General features: G+C 41.1%; 2 long non-coding RNA genes across 2 annotated transcripts in view; one reads left to right on the forward strand and one right to left on the reverse strand.

The window, feature by feature from the left end:
• The window catches only part of LOC142583261 (uncharacterized), a 50,257-nt gene that overhangs the window by 24,398 nt on the left and 8,762 nt on the right, over positions 1 to 17,097 (forward strand). The window contains exon 2 of the long non-coding RNA XR_012828585.1: positions 2,054 to 2,192. This is a non-coding gene — a long non-coding RNA (uncharacterized LOC142583261). The remainder of the gene's footprint in view (positions 1 to 2,053; positions 2,193 to 17,097) is intronic.
• Positions 2,631 to 17,097, reverse strand: part of LOC142583262 (uncharacterized) — a 94,116-nt gene continuing 79,649 nt past the window's right edge. The window contains exons 2-3 of the long non-coding RNA XR_012828586.1: positions 7,503 to 7,629; positions 2,631 to 3,545 (exon numbers count right to left, since the gene is read on the reverse strand). This is a non-coding gene — a long non-coding RNA (uncharacterized LOC142583262). The remainder of the gene's footprint in view (positions 3,546 to 7,502; positions 7,630 to 17,097) is intronic.

Here is a 17,097-nt window from a genome sequence, read left to right on the forward strand (position 1 = left end):
CAGCACCTGAGGCAGTCTTTATCTTGCGCAATTGCCTGCTTTGTGTCCTGCTTATGTCCGTGTTGCCCGCACATCTTGCACGCTGGAACATTCCTCGCTGCATGGCGACAGACAGCAGCAATGTGTCGACTCCAGTCGAACTGATATTAGTTTTGGCATTGTTTAGCGACGTGTCATAGCGTATTTGTTGACTTCTTCGGCACTGTCCGAAATTCTTCCGACGCTATTTATGCATTTAATTTCAACGAAGTGGTTGGTCGTCTCGGCAAGATATGTTAGCATTATGCAATCACTCTCCTTAAGGAAGACTCCAAGCTCGGAATGGCTGCAGCGTAAGGAGGGTGCACATCACACAGGGTTATGCATACCTGCAAGCGATTTATGTACGTTTGCCGCATCAATCCAGTGATATAAGTATGTCCAGATTCTAGTCGCTAGCTACATTTGTGTTTCGTAATCGTCTGTCCGTACTTTCGAAGAATTTTCCTGGTGTCACTGACGCGCACAATGAAAGCGCTGCAGTCGTCATTTCTAAACCTTCTGGTAGTCAAGAGAGTGCGCAGGAATTATTCCACATATGACAGTGAGTGCTTTGACGGTCAAACACAAGCTTACGTTGACAGCCAGTGTTCCTTGTACTTAGTGTTGTCCAGTACTCATTGCTTAATGCCGCTGCAAGTACTCACGGAACTCATCGAGTTGCTCGTTCCACAGCAGCAATAGATGTTGAGAATTAATGTCGAAGGAAGCTGCGCCGTTACGGAGTTGTTCGAGGCAGAAGGCCCGCTCTTAGCTTCTTCTTGGCGGTTTATCTTGAACCGCCGGATAGTTATCAGCCTCAAGTTGAGTAAATGCGGCATTTCTGCAGCTATTTCTCACTACCTCTCGCACAGCTATTTTTTCTTGCGTCTGCCTACACTGTTCTTCCTAATCCATTCACAAAATTCCACGGCAGACAAGCGTAACTCTGCTGCGTTAGTGGCTGAATTATCAAAGGCCGTGCTGTTAGTCAAGGCAAATCCCTTCTCCTGCGTACAGTTCGCACGTCGGTTTCGTCATAGCCGCTTACTGTTTAAAGCGTTTAGCTTTCATTTGTAACCAACTGCATTCTCTTGTATCTAACACTTTTCTTCAGTGGAGGCAGATGATAGTGCGCTCTTAAAAGACGTAAAGAGACTGCGATGATAACAATACTCACTAACGCGAGCTTTGAGCACAGCTCGGAACGGGTTGTCATTTCGCCATATATTGAGGCAAAGAGGTGGGAGCGAAATCGCCGCTTCGACTGGCAGTGGGCTGGTGCTGTCAGCGCCTTCGCAGAGAGAGTGGCATTATGGGATCACTGTGGTGATGAGGAGCGGCATCGGAGCCAGCTGTGGAAGAATACGACGAACGCGCGAGCATTCGCACGAGCACATTCGTGTGATTACGCCAATGGACGCCAACGAGCCGGATGTGGAAGAAGGCGACGACGAATGCGCCAACAGTGGCGCGAGCACGTTGCTGCGGTTACGCCGAGGGACTGTGACGCCCACGCCAGGAACAAGCGCTTAAGAGCTGCACTCTGAAACCGCTTGGTGGCATGGTGTTAAGCGGTGCTTTCACGCTATCTTCCCTCGTGACAGCTAGCGCTTTTAGACGCTGCGCCTCAGGTCGAAGAGCACATTTGTTTCAGACCTGCTTAGTTGCAGTGTCTGAGTCAACAGCGTCACAACCATTTTTTGGCAGTGACACTGACAGACGGTGCACGGGGTTTAAAAGATGCCCTTGAGGAAGTGGCAATCGAAGTAGGGCTTGACTCACATGTACAGGTAAGGAACGACCTTAGGTCAACGTGACCCTCCCCACACACGGTCAACATGATCTCCCCCATAACCATCTTCTGAGGAATGCGAAAAGCAATGTTCATTAATAATCCGGGTTGGTTTGGGTTACGAAAAAGCCAGTGCATGGGGATGACATACTTAGCTTGCTTACAATTTTGTCCTTCCTCCTTTTCTAAATGAAATTAAAGGCCCACGTGTACCACACATATAAGTTTTCTTGATTGCAGCGAAAAATGAATGCGAAATGTTTGTAGGGAATAAGGCCACAGGAACACCAATATGGAATTGTACAAGAGCATATGACAATATATGTGGAAATGGAAAATATGACGTTTATTATAACGCCTGTCTACCTTTCTGGAAACTGTAAGTAACTTTTATCTGTTTTTTCTTGTTTTAAAGATTGCGACAAGTATATAGCCCAATTCTATATGCTCATGTGAGTTCCTCAAAAAAGGGAAACAATAGATGTGCAACAAATCGTCCAGTCCAGGGAGCTAACGAAAGAAAAATTTAATAATTAGCTTTTTAACTATTTCGTTTAGAGCAAATGTTACTATTACAAAATTGTACTTGATCTCTAGTTATCCATAGGGTATCCCCCATTATTATTGGCAAAAAATGCAATCTCCTTAGATTAAGATAATGTCAAATTGCTCCGCTGGCAGTCGTAAGAAACTGCCAACTTGTATTCCTATGTATTCTTGTGCTAGCAGATCTCTGTCGACATACCGGGCGAACTATCTCCCGTGTCGTAGTCATTACTATGATAAACGAGCAGAGGGGGTTAACCGAGGGTCCCGATTTTTATTAGTCATATCATTTGAAGCCAACAAACAATGACACCAAGGACGACATAGGGGAAATGCTTGTGCTTAATAAATGAAGTAAAGAAATGATAAATAATGGAAATTATAGTGAATGAAAAAACAACTTGCCGCAGGTGCGAACCGAACCCACAACCTTCGCGAAGGTTGTGGGTTCGAAGGTTAGGGTTTTAAGTGCCAAAACCGCGCTTTGATTATGAGCCACGCCGTAGTAAGAAACTCCATATTTATTTTGCCCACCTTGGGTTATTTAACCTGCACCGAACACACAGTACACGGGCGTTCTTGCAATTCACCGCCATCGCAGTGTAGCCACCGCGGCCGGCATTAGATCCCAGGAACACAGGTTAGTAGCGCAACACCTCAGCAACTGGGCTACCACGGCGGGTCCGGCGAAAAAAATAGCGAACATCTCTTTGCAGAATGCATTTTTCTTATATTTTACCCCTTAGCGTGCAATAGAACGAAATCAAAAGCTTGGCCGATATGTACCACATGGTGCTCATATTTCACATGGAGGCCAAAGTCATTTCTTTGACATAGACGGGGTGCTGGCCCAGGTGCAGGGAATGTGCTTGGCCACCAAGCACAATCTGCGCTGCTTTTTTCCGGTGGTAAATTTTACAGCGCAGAAGCACACTAGAAATGTTTAAAGAATGGGACGACAGACCGTTTGCGGTTTGCCACGACGTCGAACTAAGATCCACAAACAGCGACATTTCCCAACTTTTCTGGTCAATAGTTCAGTTGGCATGGTTGCGGCACGCAGAAATTTCGCCTTTCAATCCAAATGACAAAAACTGTCCGCGCACAGATGGCGCGGCATTTGCGACGCTTGAATTTTTCGCCATTTGCCGCGCACTTCATTAGCTCCGGCCGGTGCACTGCGTTCCTGCGATAAAGAAAGTAGTTCATCAAAAAAGCGAAGCACAAAACTTTCATATACTTGCAAATCCTAGAAATTGTTCAACAATAACATAATATTACAAAATTTGTTATCAAATGTTACAATTCATAATATTATAAGCATGTATTTGTATGAGTGTACTTGTATGATTGTGCGTTTGCGCTGTTGATGCTTCGGCGTATTCCGGGAGTTTGTGCACGCAGTTTCTTTGAAAGCTTCCTGCGTTCTCTGCGTTCTATGTGGGCTTCGCTGTGATTTCTTTGGAAGATTCTTGCAAATTGTTCACTTTTTATGGGCTTGTTGCCTCGAAGATCGCCATGATCGCCTCCGACTCAGCGCCATCAAAGGTGAGTGAGTGTTTCAAATTCCTCTTGTTCGTTGATTGCGACGCGGTGAACAATAACGCTTGTATGTGTGTAACGCGTGCCTTTTTTTCTAGCTTTCATTCCTCGTACTATCCTTTCGTTGCAAGAATCTGCTGTACAACACTAGATTTGTGGTATATAACATGGAGTTTTGTCCTGGTTTATCTTCACACACCGCTTGTGGTGACACAAGGCCGCTGTGTGGTGCCAGCTAAAATAGGGCATGTTGGACGCCGCGATTTCTGATACGGTGTTCGAGCACCGATTGAGTTAGCCTAGCGCCTCCTGGTTATCCTTATTTGTGAGCGCAAAACAATGCGACATGAAACCATCTGATCTGTACTGTTATCGAAGCTAATTCGTTTGCGCCACGCCCCCTAGTTCATTGCGTGTGAGCGGGCTTGTAGCAACGAGGGGCAGTGGGATCGGCGAAAATGTGTTCTCTTGCGCTGTTCGCTTCAGGATGGAGTGACCCCGCGTTGCTGTAACCCCACTGACACGCCATGCGGCAGACGTTCGCGCAATCAGAAAACACGGAGAAGGCTATCGCGCGATAATAATAGAGAATTTTAAGGGTGTACATGCGATGTTATGTGATATGTGAGATAAATAGGGGTGGTGCCACCGAGTGCTGCTAAATCATCGAGTTATACGCCTCGCCTTCCGCGTGTGTTTTGTTTTGCACCAGTTAGCGCGCATTCAACTTTCTTTTTTCATCTCCGTTCGACGCCATCGAGTGCTTCGCGCAAACGGCGTCATGTAGGCGCTCTTTGCATTCACGGAAAAGGCAGATTCCGTGGCACTACAGATCCTACTTTACTGGGATAGAACATCCAAAATAATGTAATAGCGTGAAATGTCAGCTTTTCGCACTTCAGTAACTGATTGGTTTAACTAAGTTTTTAAAATCAGACAAGGAGCGAGATGTTTGAACATGTCTGCTTTGTCGTAACACTGTGTTTCTCGGCGGCATGTATACGTTATCGGCACATACACATCCATAATTACCAAAGTTTCTTGTGACCATAGAAGTAGCTAGTTATGTCAAAGACCTATTTTTGCTTTGAATTCCACCGAATCGTTGTGAACTAAATGATGCTTTGCCACAAGCTTGGAATAATGCTTTTTCGGTGGGGCAGTTCTGTGAAATACCTTCTTTGAGAGTACGTAAAACTTTAGTACGTCAGGTAGACGGGGAGTGAAAGAATGTAACACTGGTTTTATATGAACCAGCTGCCTTTAAGGTGTGGTCATAGCAGTCAAGTAGATGAGCAGAAATAATTTTTAGAATAAGGAGATGAACGTGAAATAAATAAGTTGTCCAAATCACACTGCCATTGGCAAGAGCAGCCACACTTTAGTGTTTGCAATGATAGTCATTTGTATCCGTCCATTTATGTCAGCGTAATTGTCCATGTAGCTCTTTTGATTGCTGCTTATGGTGCATCGTCGCTCAACGTTTTAATACTGACATCTTTTTCAGATTCAAAATGAGCTGGGAGACACCCCAGCTGGAATGCTAAAGGTGAATTCTTTGGTCATTCATTCTCTAGTGTCACCATGATGAAATAGAGTGATGTCGTAAAATGGATTGCAGGAAGCAGAAATAGGAACATTGCTGATGCAACTACAAGCAATTTCTCCAGTGATCAATTCGTGCACTGGCTTCAGTAGCAGACATGGTGCCTGTACACACACAGCTGAAAGGCTTTGCAACTGCGCTAGGACTGGGAGTGAATTCCAGTTTCACTTGTGAACATATTTTACATAGAATGTGCCTTTTATGTGTATATTCCTGGTATAAGAGGGGCGTTGAGAAAGTTCGTGCGCACATTAGAGGTCTACATGAGTGCACATCTTTCTAGTTTTACCAGAATGAAGGTATTATCACCTGTGTTATAGAGCAGTGCACTGCTAGGGGTATCTAACCAAAACAGCAGCACCTATTTAGAAAGTTGGCTGAATAACGAGCAGTGACTGGGGCTTTCTGCATTTCGAAAGCCAAATTAAAAAAAAGATTGATGCCGAAGGTGTGCAGTGCCGGTCATCACATACTGTAGCCAGCATGGCATGAATCTCTTTGGCGTTATGTCTCTTTAAGATACAGAAATTTCATCACTGCACATAAAAACAATTGGAAATTGGGAGGTTGAAGGGAGGTGGCAAGGCTCCCCTCCGGAGCAGCCAGTGCATGCCCTCTGCTATACTGACAATCCTACCATAATGAGAACCAGCAATGCATGTTATCCCATTATGCCGCCAAGTGAATTCCTTGTTTTGTGGGAAGGGGACACTAATGACACCCTAAATCATTTTAAAATAGTGTGCTTCCTTTTACATATTTAACTTTACATGTTAACTTCTTGGTAGTTTGTTGATTAGAGAAGATGAAGCTCACTGTTCAATTTTCTGTGTATCACCCCAAAATCTTTATGCTGACATATCTTTGTCACATCAAGGAATTGAAATATTTTTTTACAAACTTGGGTTGTATTGGTTCAGTAAAAGTGCGTGACACTTTTTATTCTGTGTTTTCGGCTTTTTGCAATACAATGAAGAGCCTATTTATTTGTACAAAAAATTGCTATTCCTGAACAGACATCATCAAAGTCCAGGAAGTCACAGAAAGCTTTTGTGCCGACTTCAAGGCAGCACTGCCACCAATTTTTCCTCTTGCTCCTTTAACATTTTACTCAGCCTCTTGTCACGGTAGAAGTGAATCTCTTGAATTATAAGAGGTTATCTACAGATACATCTGAAATAATTTTTCTCTTTAGTGCTTTCATGCCGTAGTTGCTTAGGGGCGTTGGCACAGCGCCACCAAGCACGAGGTTACCGGATCAAATAACCGCATTTTGACGGAGGTGAAATGCAAAACTACCCATGTACCATGCTGCCTGAAGTGATTAAAATTAATCCAGAATTCCACATTATGGCTTGCCTCAAGATCAGATTGTCGTTTTGGCACGTAAAATGGAAGCATTTAGTTAATTTAATTTTTATTTAGTACTCCTTTAGGCTTTTGCATTCATTATCTCTGCAAAACTCATGCTCAAAATATTCTCCATAAAGATTTGTTAAACAGTAGATATGAGTGTCTATTATCTTTTAGTTTCTTGTGATACGTGATGACTATTTGAACGGTGGCAAAACGAGACAGACATATTTGTAATACAATGTGTGAGGGCACGATGACGCACATCGAGAAACTGACTGAGTCTCCCTAGAGGTTCCTGTCATGGACATCAACTGACTGTCCACAAACTTCTGAGTTCACTCCATAATCTTCTGTAGCCTGTGCTTTGCGATTCATGTAATTTAATTGATAAGGTGGTCGTTGGCAGATACTGTCTTTGGCTTATATACATTTCATACAGTGGAGTGGAATCACACATTTCTGTATTTCTGTAGCAAAGCAAGCGAACCTGATCTGTAGTGGTAATCCTCGTAACGATCGACAATCATGTCCCTCGGCGAGCTCCTAATGCTGTTTGCCAAGACTAGCAGCAACAGCAGTTGCCCAAGATAGCATGAAAAAAAGTTACTTGCATAGTGGCATATGCCCAGGCTTACATACCCAGTCACCCAAGCTGTTCTGACGGTTGATCATGAACCCACTTCCCTTGACTTAGCAGCCCAATCTCTTCTCATTAGACCAAGGGCTACCCATTGACAAAAATGGGTGGGAAAATAGAGAGAAGCACCTGAAAAAGTGAAGTATCATAAGAATAGTAGTTACATTAAATAATAATAGATGTTTTGGATACTTTGGTTTACTTATTTGTCTTGTTTGTGCTGGATTGTTTTTTTCTGAAACACGTGGCATCCAGACAGCTTAAGTAGCTAGTAAGAAGTCAAGTTTAGCATTCTTGATTTGTAACAGGTACTTCTGTAATTTATTTGCAGTTGGGCTGTTGTGTAAATGGGCTGGGAAGGCTTAAAACTGCTGCGTAATATTTAGTTAAACATGCAGGTTCACATCGGTTGGAGGAGTGCACATTGAGAAGGTTATCCTGGCACAGTTTACCATGGCCTGCCACGGTGCACCAGGAAAGTTTGCATGGGCCTTGCTTCACCATATGTTCACAAAGAAGGAGCTCACGAGCTATTTGCGCTTTGGAAATAACACCAAGGGGCAAAGAGGCCATTGACCCCACCAGCGTCAACGCTGTTACAGGCAAGTACCCTATAGCCTTTCCGGTTGCATTTTTACATTCACATTTTTATCGAAAATTAGCAACTTGCCATTGGCATAACAAACGACTTTCAAGTAGCCCCTCTGTGTCATTGTGGGCTACAATAGCCTACCATTTGAAATGACTGTTCATATCACCTTAAGTACCTCATGCCGCCACACTCAAATGCTTCTAAAACTTAAAAGTTGCTTTCACTGCCAGAAGTGTTTGGGGGCTCTACCAGATGAAATGAGGTGCATTTGCGCATTAGCAGTGTTATTTGGTTGTCATTGCAATGAATTTGTGAAGTTTGTGAAGCACACTCCGCCTCTAGTGGTATGGAGGTCATGTTTAAATAGCCTGAAAGCGTTATTCTGATACACGAATTGCGGAGAAGCTATGCTCAAGTGCGGTTACTGCTCAGCTCGAGGAGCAGCACGTTGACTAAATTTCAGCAATCAAAACAGCTCTCCAGGTTCTGTGCTCTGAAACAGTAGTTTCACAAATTTTAACAGACCACATTGAAATAAAGTTCCTCCCATCTTGAAATGAGGTCCATGTGATGACAGACAGCAGCCCTTCAGCAGAGGGAACATGAGTTGTGTGGCAATTTTCTTTTTGTTGTTTCAGTCAAAGAAACAACAGGGACAGAGTTGCCAGCATCACTGTCGACAGTGCTATCTTTTGTGGCGCTTACTCATTCTAAGCCCCTAACCTACGACTCGCATTTATTAACATGCACTTGATCACTTTGTATTCTAAGATGCTAAAAAATATTTATTGGGCTTTTCCCCATATACTTCAATGAATTGAGAATAGGCCCTTGGCGAGTTCTGTATAAAGCTTCTTACAGACCGTCGCACGTGTGCACTACTCCCATTCTGAAATTGTTGGAATTGTTTCCTGCTTCCTTACTTCACTTCCTGTTTACAAGAATATTATGAACCGTTGTTAAGTAGAACATGGGCTTTAATTTGTCAAAAAGATGAACGGGCTTTCCCGTCGCTCTTGTTTGGGCCGTGGAGGATCACATTTTAGGGAGAAATATGCCCCTCCAATTTAGGAGTTTTATATTTTTAGTGGTGTGCAAATACTCGAAACTTTCGCATTTAATAGTGTCCTATTCGATTTGGTCTTTGAATGGTCATTATTTGTATATGTGAATATTATTCGAATATTTGAAAACACCAATAAAACATCAATCTTGAGCCAAAGTACGGTAAATTTTCACTTTTAATAACATGGTATAGACATAAAACGTGAGAACTTGTACGAATAGCAGAGTATGCTACGTTATAGTAGTTGTACTTTAGGCGGTACAGCAATCATATATGCTTACTGAAGAGTCCTGTGCATGTCAAGAAATCTTTTGCTGCTCCATTTGTGCTTTTAATAAACAGCTCTTCATAACATAGTATCCAATGATAGAAACTTGCAGACTTTAAGAATACTAGCATGTGAACCTAATTTTCCATTAATTTGGATATCAGCTGTTCATTATTCAGAAGCTATCCAATATTCGATTTGCTTCTGTAATTATTCGGTTCGGTCTCAGATATCCTATTCGCGCATCCCTAGTATTTTTATTGCAGACTTAAGTTCTTCAGAGTGACATGTTGGTAAATACTGGAATATACTTTTTTAAGTGACAATAAAGCAGCAAAACCCTATCAGTATTTGTAATTTTACATGTTTCTTTTTATGCAGAATAAACAGCATATATTTTTGTGTAATGAACCTTAGAAAGCTTGTTTTGTAGTAAACTAGGTGAAGTGGCAACACTCCCAAACTACTGTAATGTCAGACACCAAGGAGCTAAGTGAAATATCATTTTTAGAGAAACCCACGGGGCGAAAGCACAATAAGAATATTTTCTAGAAGTCTGAGAACGTTCCAGCACCTCCAGTGGGATACTTTGATCTGAAAAGGCGCATTTTTTCATGATGTTCCGTCAGAGCCACAGATGTATTGTACGGCTCTGCACATCAAAGGGTTAAAGAAGTCAGTCTCTGGCATATGGCTCTAAGATACTGTGCCTTTCTATGATACTCAGACTTTCTGTTACAGTCTGCATGTGTCATGCTAAGCAGCACGGTGCACAAACAAATACACGGAATCTTCATCATGAGTCTTTCAATCGTTGAGGCAGAAAACACACTTCGCTGTGAGTAGTATTTTTTAATGTAGAACGTCCTAAGTCACTTTAAAGGGAGAAGTGCATTGCAATTGCATGTGAACTCATGAAACTTAACTTGAAATGAAGCCATACTCAATTCTAGTGACATGACAGTATCGTATTTCGAGCATGGAAAACCACAGAGAAGTGCTGCACAATTTAATTGTGAAAGTTATAAGAAAATTTAGGTTTTGTTATGAATGGCGAGAATTTCTTGTTCACCATTTTGTTTCTAAGCAAGCAAAGTTTACATGTTCGATATTCAGGATATTTATAAGGCATTTTGCTACAGTGTGTTGTTTCTCTTTGCCCTTTCCTGCATTTGACACTAGTGGAGTCCTGTGCCACATTGAATAAATTTAAATGGCCATGCTGTGAAGCTGTACCCAGGGAAAGTTGGAATAAAGCAAGACAAATACATAAATTGACTTCATTAAACAAAGGCTTATTGCGTGCCACCCTCTTGCATGTGGACGTTGCTTTTTAAAACATGTTCTAACTTTCTGTTGTTTTTGCAGACTTTACGTGTCGCAAATTCCCTCGTACCAACATGGCCTACATAAAGAACTCTGGCTTCGCTTCTCGCATGGGACCAACAGCCTCTGAAGAGCCCAACTTGGACAGCTCAAACCAAAACACAAATGCTTTGCTTTTGTAACTCTGGTATTTTTATATTCGTTTATGTTTATGTTAGCCTCGTAAAGAGCCCAATTCGGATTTCTCAAATGAGCATACAAATGATGTGCCTTTCTACGCCTTGACATTTTTATGTTATTTTATTTATGTTATTTATGCTAGTCTCCTGAGAAGCCCACGTTGGATTGCTCAATCCAGAGTACAAGTGATGTGCTTTGTTATATTTCACTACATTTTTACGTTAGTTTTTCATATAGTCCCAGCAAAGATAGTGTTTACTTATTATTATATTTTTATTATATTCAGCCCATTTCATTCCAAACCATCCAATTTTGTCAAGAACGGCTCCATTAAGGCAAACCAATTCGAGGTTGCTTGATATTCAAAAGTAGGTACAATGAGCCAGTGTTTGAAAAATTTGTTTTCATAGTACACCTGAGCATTCCAGGGCAACCAACCAGCGTTTTTTTGACCATCACAGATATACTTGAAAACATTTAGATATGTTTTCGAAGCTCTGAACTCTTCCTCCCCATTTGTTTTCCTTCGCAAATATTTTCTAAACTTCTGGCCAAAATTTATTGTTCATGCCCAGTTAAACTAGGAGACACTTATACACGTCTCTTTTGAAATGGGAATTGTATGATCCAGATATTCAGATGGTGCTCATGTCAAGAGACTGAAGAGGTGACTGCCAAAATTTGCAAAGTTTGAATTTGTTTCTTTGTACGCACGAAAATACAAAAGGCACAAAATAAATATAGAATCAACCGGCGGGGTTGACTTGGGATAGCTGCTAAATATTTCAATCATTGGAGGCTCAGTTGATAGCCTAAAGAACTGTAAAGTTAAATTTTTTCGCGAGAAGCTTCATGTTGAAGATGAACAAATTAGCTTTGGGGGCCGGCGCAAAAGTATATGTTACCTATCATTACAAAGCCCTGCACGTCTGCTTTTGATGTGACAAATACTGAAAAGGTATTTTTCTTGAAGTGCAAAAATTATGTTTATAACGTTCATTTGCGGATCACACATACAGCATAAATATATGAAGCCATGTCATCTAGCCAGGAAAGATTGTTAATATAATTACCCACAATAATTACTCAACAAACTGTGACTGCCTTTTTTATCATTATGAGGACAGGTGACGTCAAGCGCCGCAGTCTCGACTCGTGTTTTTTAACATGAACGCGAAAAGAGGTCGCCAACGTTTGACCAAATAAGAGTGAACACGCCACACATGACTTTTATAGATGAGAATGTTCCGGCTCTGAAACAGTGGTAACACGCAACACCACAAGAATTTTTGATACTCGTGTAGGTTTTCAGTTTTAATTATGAAGATGTTTTCTAGTTGCATCGTCATTGGATTCCCAGGAGTAGGGCACAAGGTGTCCTGCACCTTGTAGTCGCGTTGCATTGCAGTGCGACATGCCGTTTAAAATGCTTTGCATGAACAATATCAGCATTCTTTCTGGATTTACTGTCTGCATAATAGCAGATATTTCCTTTTGTAAACAGCATGAAACATATCTTTTAGCACTGCAGGACTCCCTCACGAATTTAACACGTATTGATATTTTATGTGCAATAGTTGTATGGTTCTCCTGGCCCACACCAACGACAAGCCTCATTGCGTTAGAGCTTGCGTCTCTTGGCCATAAAATGCAGACCCCAACACCGCTTCTCTATCATCTGTGTTTTAGACAAAGCCAGCTTTGGCGTCTGCATTCCCGGCTGGCAAGCTTGTGCGCACATCCGAGAAAAGTCAGTGCTGACAAAAATTCAAACAATAATTTTTTCGGATTTAAATATAATCCCTTCTTTTTTAACTTCACACATGCATAGCAGTCATCTAGAGCTGTCCAGTAATGTATGACACATTTTTTGTCCAACTACCAAAGCTCTTTTTACCTTCAAGATGAAGTTTCTTGCAAAAGATTAGAATTTTACAGTTTCCTTACAGGTGACTAGCTCAACCTTCAGAGCTTCAAATATTTTTCTTCTGTACTATGTCACCTGGCCTACCATTCTGTATTTAATTTCTGTGTTTTGAATGTTTAGTTGCGAAAAAATACCGTATTACAATTTTACACGCTTTTGCCGGTGCCAAAGCACGTGAAATATTGAAATATTAGAAAAATTGGCCCTTTTGGCAGTTGCATCACTTCAACGTATTTCTATGCACACCATTTGAAGGCCTCGGTAAAATAATAAGTGTTAGAAGAGGAATGTTGATTGATGTCCTCTAGCTGAGCTGAGCAGGAAAACTAAACTGTCACCAAAATGCTACAAAATATTTGTCAAAATACAAAAAAAGTGTGTATGAAGTTTCGAACTCCTGTAAACTTATGGCATTGTGTTCAGCTATATCTGCGGTGTCGAAAAAACGCCGGTCGTTTCAGCATGGAATGACACACACACAAGTGCTTCGTGCCTTTGTCAGAGTTGTTCAGTAAAAACTGCATTGTACATAACTTCGTAAAAATTATTTCTAGCTATGTAAAATAAATTAGTAAAAATTAATAGGTATAAGTCGGCTTAAATTTAAAATTAAGCGAAAGCTCTCTGGTAGTGGCATGTGCCTTTCGTCTTTGCATGAAACCAGACTTTTTGTGAATTCTTTCATTATTTTTGTTGTGGTAGTGAACAAAATTGAAGTGGAACTCGTACAAGGAAGAATTTTGCAGTATTGCAGGAAATCACTAACTCCTGTTTTTTCATATAAAAATCTGAAGCAGTCAATATGAATGAGTCGCTTATTATGGAATGACCTGCGCAGGAACTTTATCATGGCAGAAAACAACTAAATCATGCAACAGCAATACAGCATAATAAGCTGCTCCCATAAGCATCACTTATTGCAACGGCCATGTTTCAAAAGTAGATAAGGTTTACTGAAATTGGCACACACCATTCAACGAATAAATAAGGATTGTACCGAGTGATCCTTTTCCCGTATTACATATTTTTTTCAAGTTGCCTGTGCCAGGTAACATAAGTCTTCTTCTTGAGTTGGATTATTCAGAGCTGGACATGACTAATACATGAAATGGAAACACATTCAACTGATTCCCGCAAATTCACTAATTCACTTATAACATCACGGCACATATTGCAGTTTGCAAATTGTAGCGAGCGATATTAAAGAAGTATTCACTTGAAGTTAATTTCGAGGATGACACCTGTTTTGTGATTTTTCCATAAATGTGAGATGATATACATGGACATTTCAGTTACTTTCGTGCTTCAAAACATAACAGTGGGTGTTGTTAAAAAAAGGAAGGGCGAGAACAGTGCATTTCTACAGCCAGTTTGATGGGATGTGTCTCGTTACTGGTGTCATTCTCAAAATTGCCTCTAGGTGCATACACCAATAAAACTACGGCTACAATTCGTAAAACATATAATAGGAGCTGAGTTTTAATATTTGGCTGAAAATGGTGTCTTGATTTTTCATGCAAGTGATGTTTGGCGCTCTGTATCTAGAATTATGTTAGCTGCAACAGCCAGTTCTTATTCAATTTCATGAACCTTAAAGGTAACCACCCTTCATATCAGTGCCTCAATGAGTGATGTCGGCTCAAGCAAATCGTGCCATGGTTATAGTGCCACTGGCTACCTAGAGAAAGCAAGTTCCTTTTTCTGAGTGTTCTTATTTACAGTCATGCCAGTCTGTTGTACATTTATTTATTTATTTATTTTTAAGATTTATTTCTCTAGGGAAATGCGTTTTACTTGAGGGTCGCACAGACTAGATCTGTCAGTGTTAAATTTTGTTATGGTGTCAAGTTGCAGGAAGTGTGTCCTTTAGAATATTTTTTTAAGAAGTTTCTGATGTTCTCAATCTACAAATAGTTGTACATTTACACAGATAGTTGGTTACAAGTAAACACATCGCCTGGAAAAATCGTTTTTGTTTGCATCCATTCATCACTCTTGATTTCGTGAAGGACCATTCACTCTGAAAATTGAAAAAGTGGCATAACAGTACTGCTAGCAGCTTTACAATACGTTTTAATACAGGCAATCTCGGAGCATGATTTTGAGCCCAGGGTGACAGAGGCCTGCAATACAAAAGCGCCTGCGTTTAAATTTTACCCCTATCCTTTTACAGCAAACATATCAGCGTGCAACACCACATAGCTAAGCAGCTTTTGAAGAAAAGTAGCTTAAAACACCGCTAAATACACAGTGGGGCATAAAGGGCCTTCAACTTAATTTGGGTGTTGATTTTGAACAGAGCTGCAACAATATATCAAAGGACTTTCAATGTTGAGACTCAACAGATCTGCAACAACTCTTCAGTGGGTTTTCAATATTCACTAAACAACACATTTTAACAATACCTCCATGGGCTTTGAATTTTGAGGCTCGACAAATATACAAGAATGCTTCAATGGGCTTTCAACATTGAAATACATCATAGTTTAAACAATACGCCATGATCTTTCAAATTGAGAGACCCCACTCATATTTCAAAGAAATGTCGCGAGCGAATTGTCAACACTTGTCAACAATTTTCTCAATGATGTTTCAACAATTCGCCAATGTTCTTTCAATGTCATTTGTTGACGTTGAACACTGATATTTCAATAACCTTTCAACATTTTTTTTGTAAGGGGCGCTTTTGCTGGTTTGCTTGGCGCCCAACTGCATTTCAAAGGGTACCCCGCAGTTTCTGCTTGCACTTTGTACAACGGTTCAAATATTTTCGTGTGCCTTAAACCAAACAGAAGCCGTCCCTTTGATGAAGTATTAACTGTGATCAGCGGGCATGACTGTCGCCTTCTGCCAGTTAATTTTTCTAACTTGTTGGTACTCGTTAAACGAGTCACCTGAATTAGTGGTGGTTGTGCCGTAGAATGTTCCCTAGTTTTAGATTTGACGTAGCACAATCGGTGTTACAGTAGCTGAGGACTCTCAGTAGGCGAGATTGAAAGGCCGACCCACGACATATTGTTGCGAAATTTCGTGTTGCGATATTTGTGTCGCTTGCACATGTTCATCTGAAAACTTGTCAAAAGTGGTGGCCGCTGGCAATAGTGGCGCTGCAGGAACAACTTGATTAAAGTGAGGTGTGCTGTGTACTAGAGAAAAATTGGTGCCACTTCATTTGTCTGGCCATAATTTTCACTTGTCAAAGTTCTTTAGCCTGAAGGAGACAGTGGGAAGCTTCGCAGAAACGGCGAAACGTCAAAAACATGTGCAACGCTTAACGTTCCACTGCATCTCCTGAGATAGTGCTTAACATTCGACGAGATAACCTCTGCTGGGCGGCACTCTTACAGTAGCGCAACCTGGTCCAGGTTGTTTGCGCTAGGAGTAGCATCGGAGTTTGTTTTTCTTTACTGAGTGTATACTCCAGACCAATTAGGTTCAAGGAGGAGAAGCAATAGCTTTGGAGGGAAACACTGTGGCTGCGCGCTCTTTCTCTTGTTGGCCTTTTCACTCTAACTATATTCTAAAGGTCAGCGTGTAAACCGATTCGATAATGGTAAAGTCTAGGCTCCAGTGCGATTTCTTGAAGCTGTCCGACGACATTTTCTAAGGTAGCGATGCCAAGTCAACCGTGTCCTGCGCTTGCTGTTTGCCCACATTGAACAAAAATGGAAATGAAGAAAACGTTACGTGGCGCGAAGCCTGTTCGACGTGAACAAAAGTCTACAAGCTCGACCTTCAGGTATGCGCCTAATTCAGTGAATTGATCATGTCACCGCCCGTAACGTTGTTGAATACAAGCCCGAGTGCTGTTCCATAATTTTTTTGCGGTAGGAAGCACGCTAGCAATAGTCTAGTTGAACTCGATATCATTCCTTATTTAGTAGATTGCATTTGTGTGAGGATTCATTGAATACTTTCTTAAGAGAAAGCTTTAGTTCGGGTGCTCCTATCTAAATACATGTAAAAGGAGAATTCGATTTTCTCAGCAGCCACTGCACCAACTTTGGCTAGGTTTGTTGCATACAAACGGAAAACTTGAAATCCAGTGACTGCTGGTTGTGATTTATTTTATTTATTTCGTCACTTCTTTATTAAAAATTGGCTAAAATTGATGATATTTAGAAAAAGAAACTAACAAGTTTACAACTCTGCAACGCAGCAATGGAAAGGGTATAACAATTCTGTGAATTTCATCTAATAGTATGTGTGAATCGGAGAAAATTGATATGTTACACGTA

Source organism: Dermacentor variabilis, chromosome 5, assembly GCF_050947875.1.
Source record: "Dermacentor variabilis isolate Ectoservices chromosome 5, ASM5094787v1, whole genome shotgun sequence".
In the NCBI taxonomy this organism is placed as follows: domain Eukaryota; kingdom Metazoa; phylum Arthropoda; class Arachnida; order Ixodida; family Ixodidae; genus Dermacentor; species Dermacentor variabilis.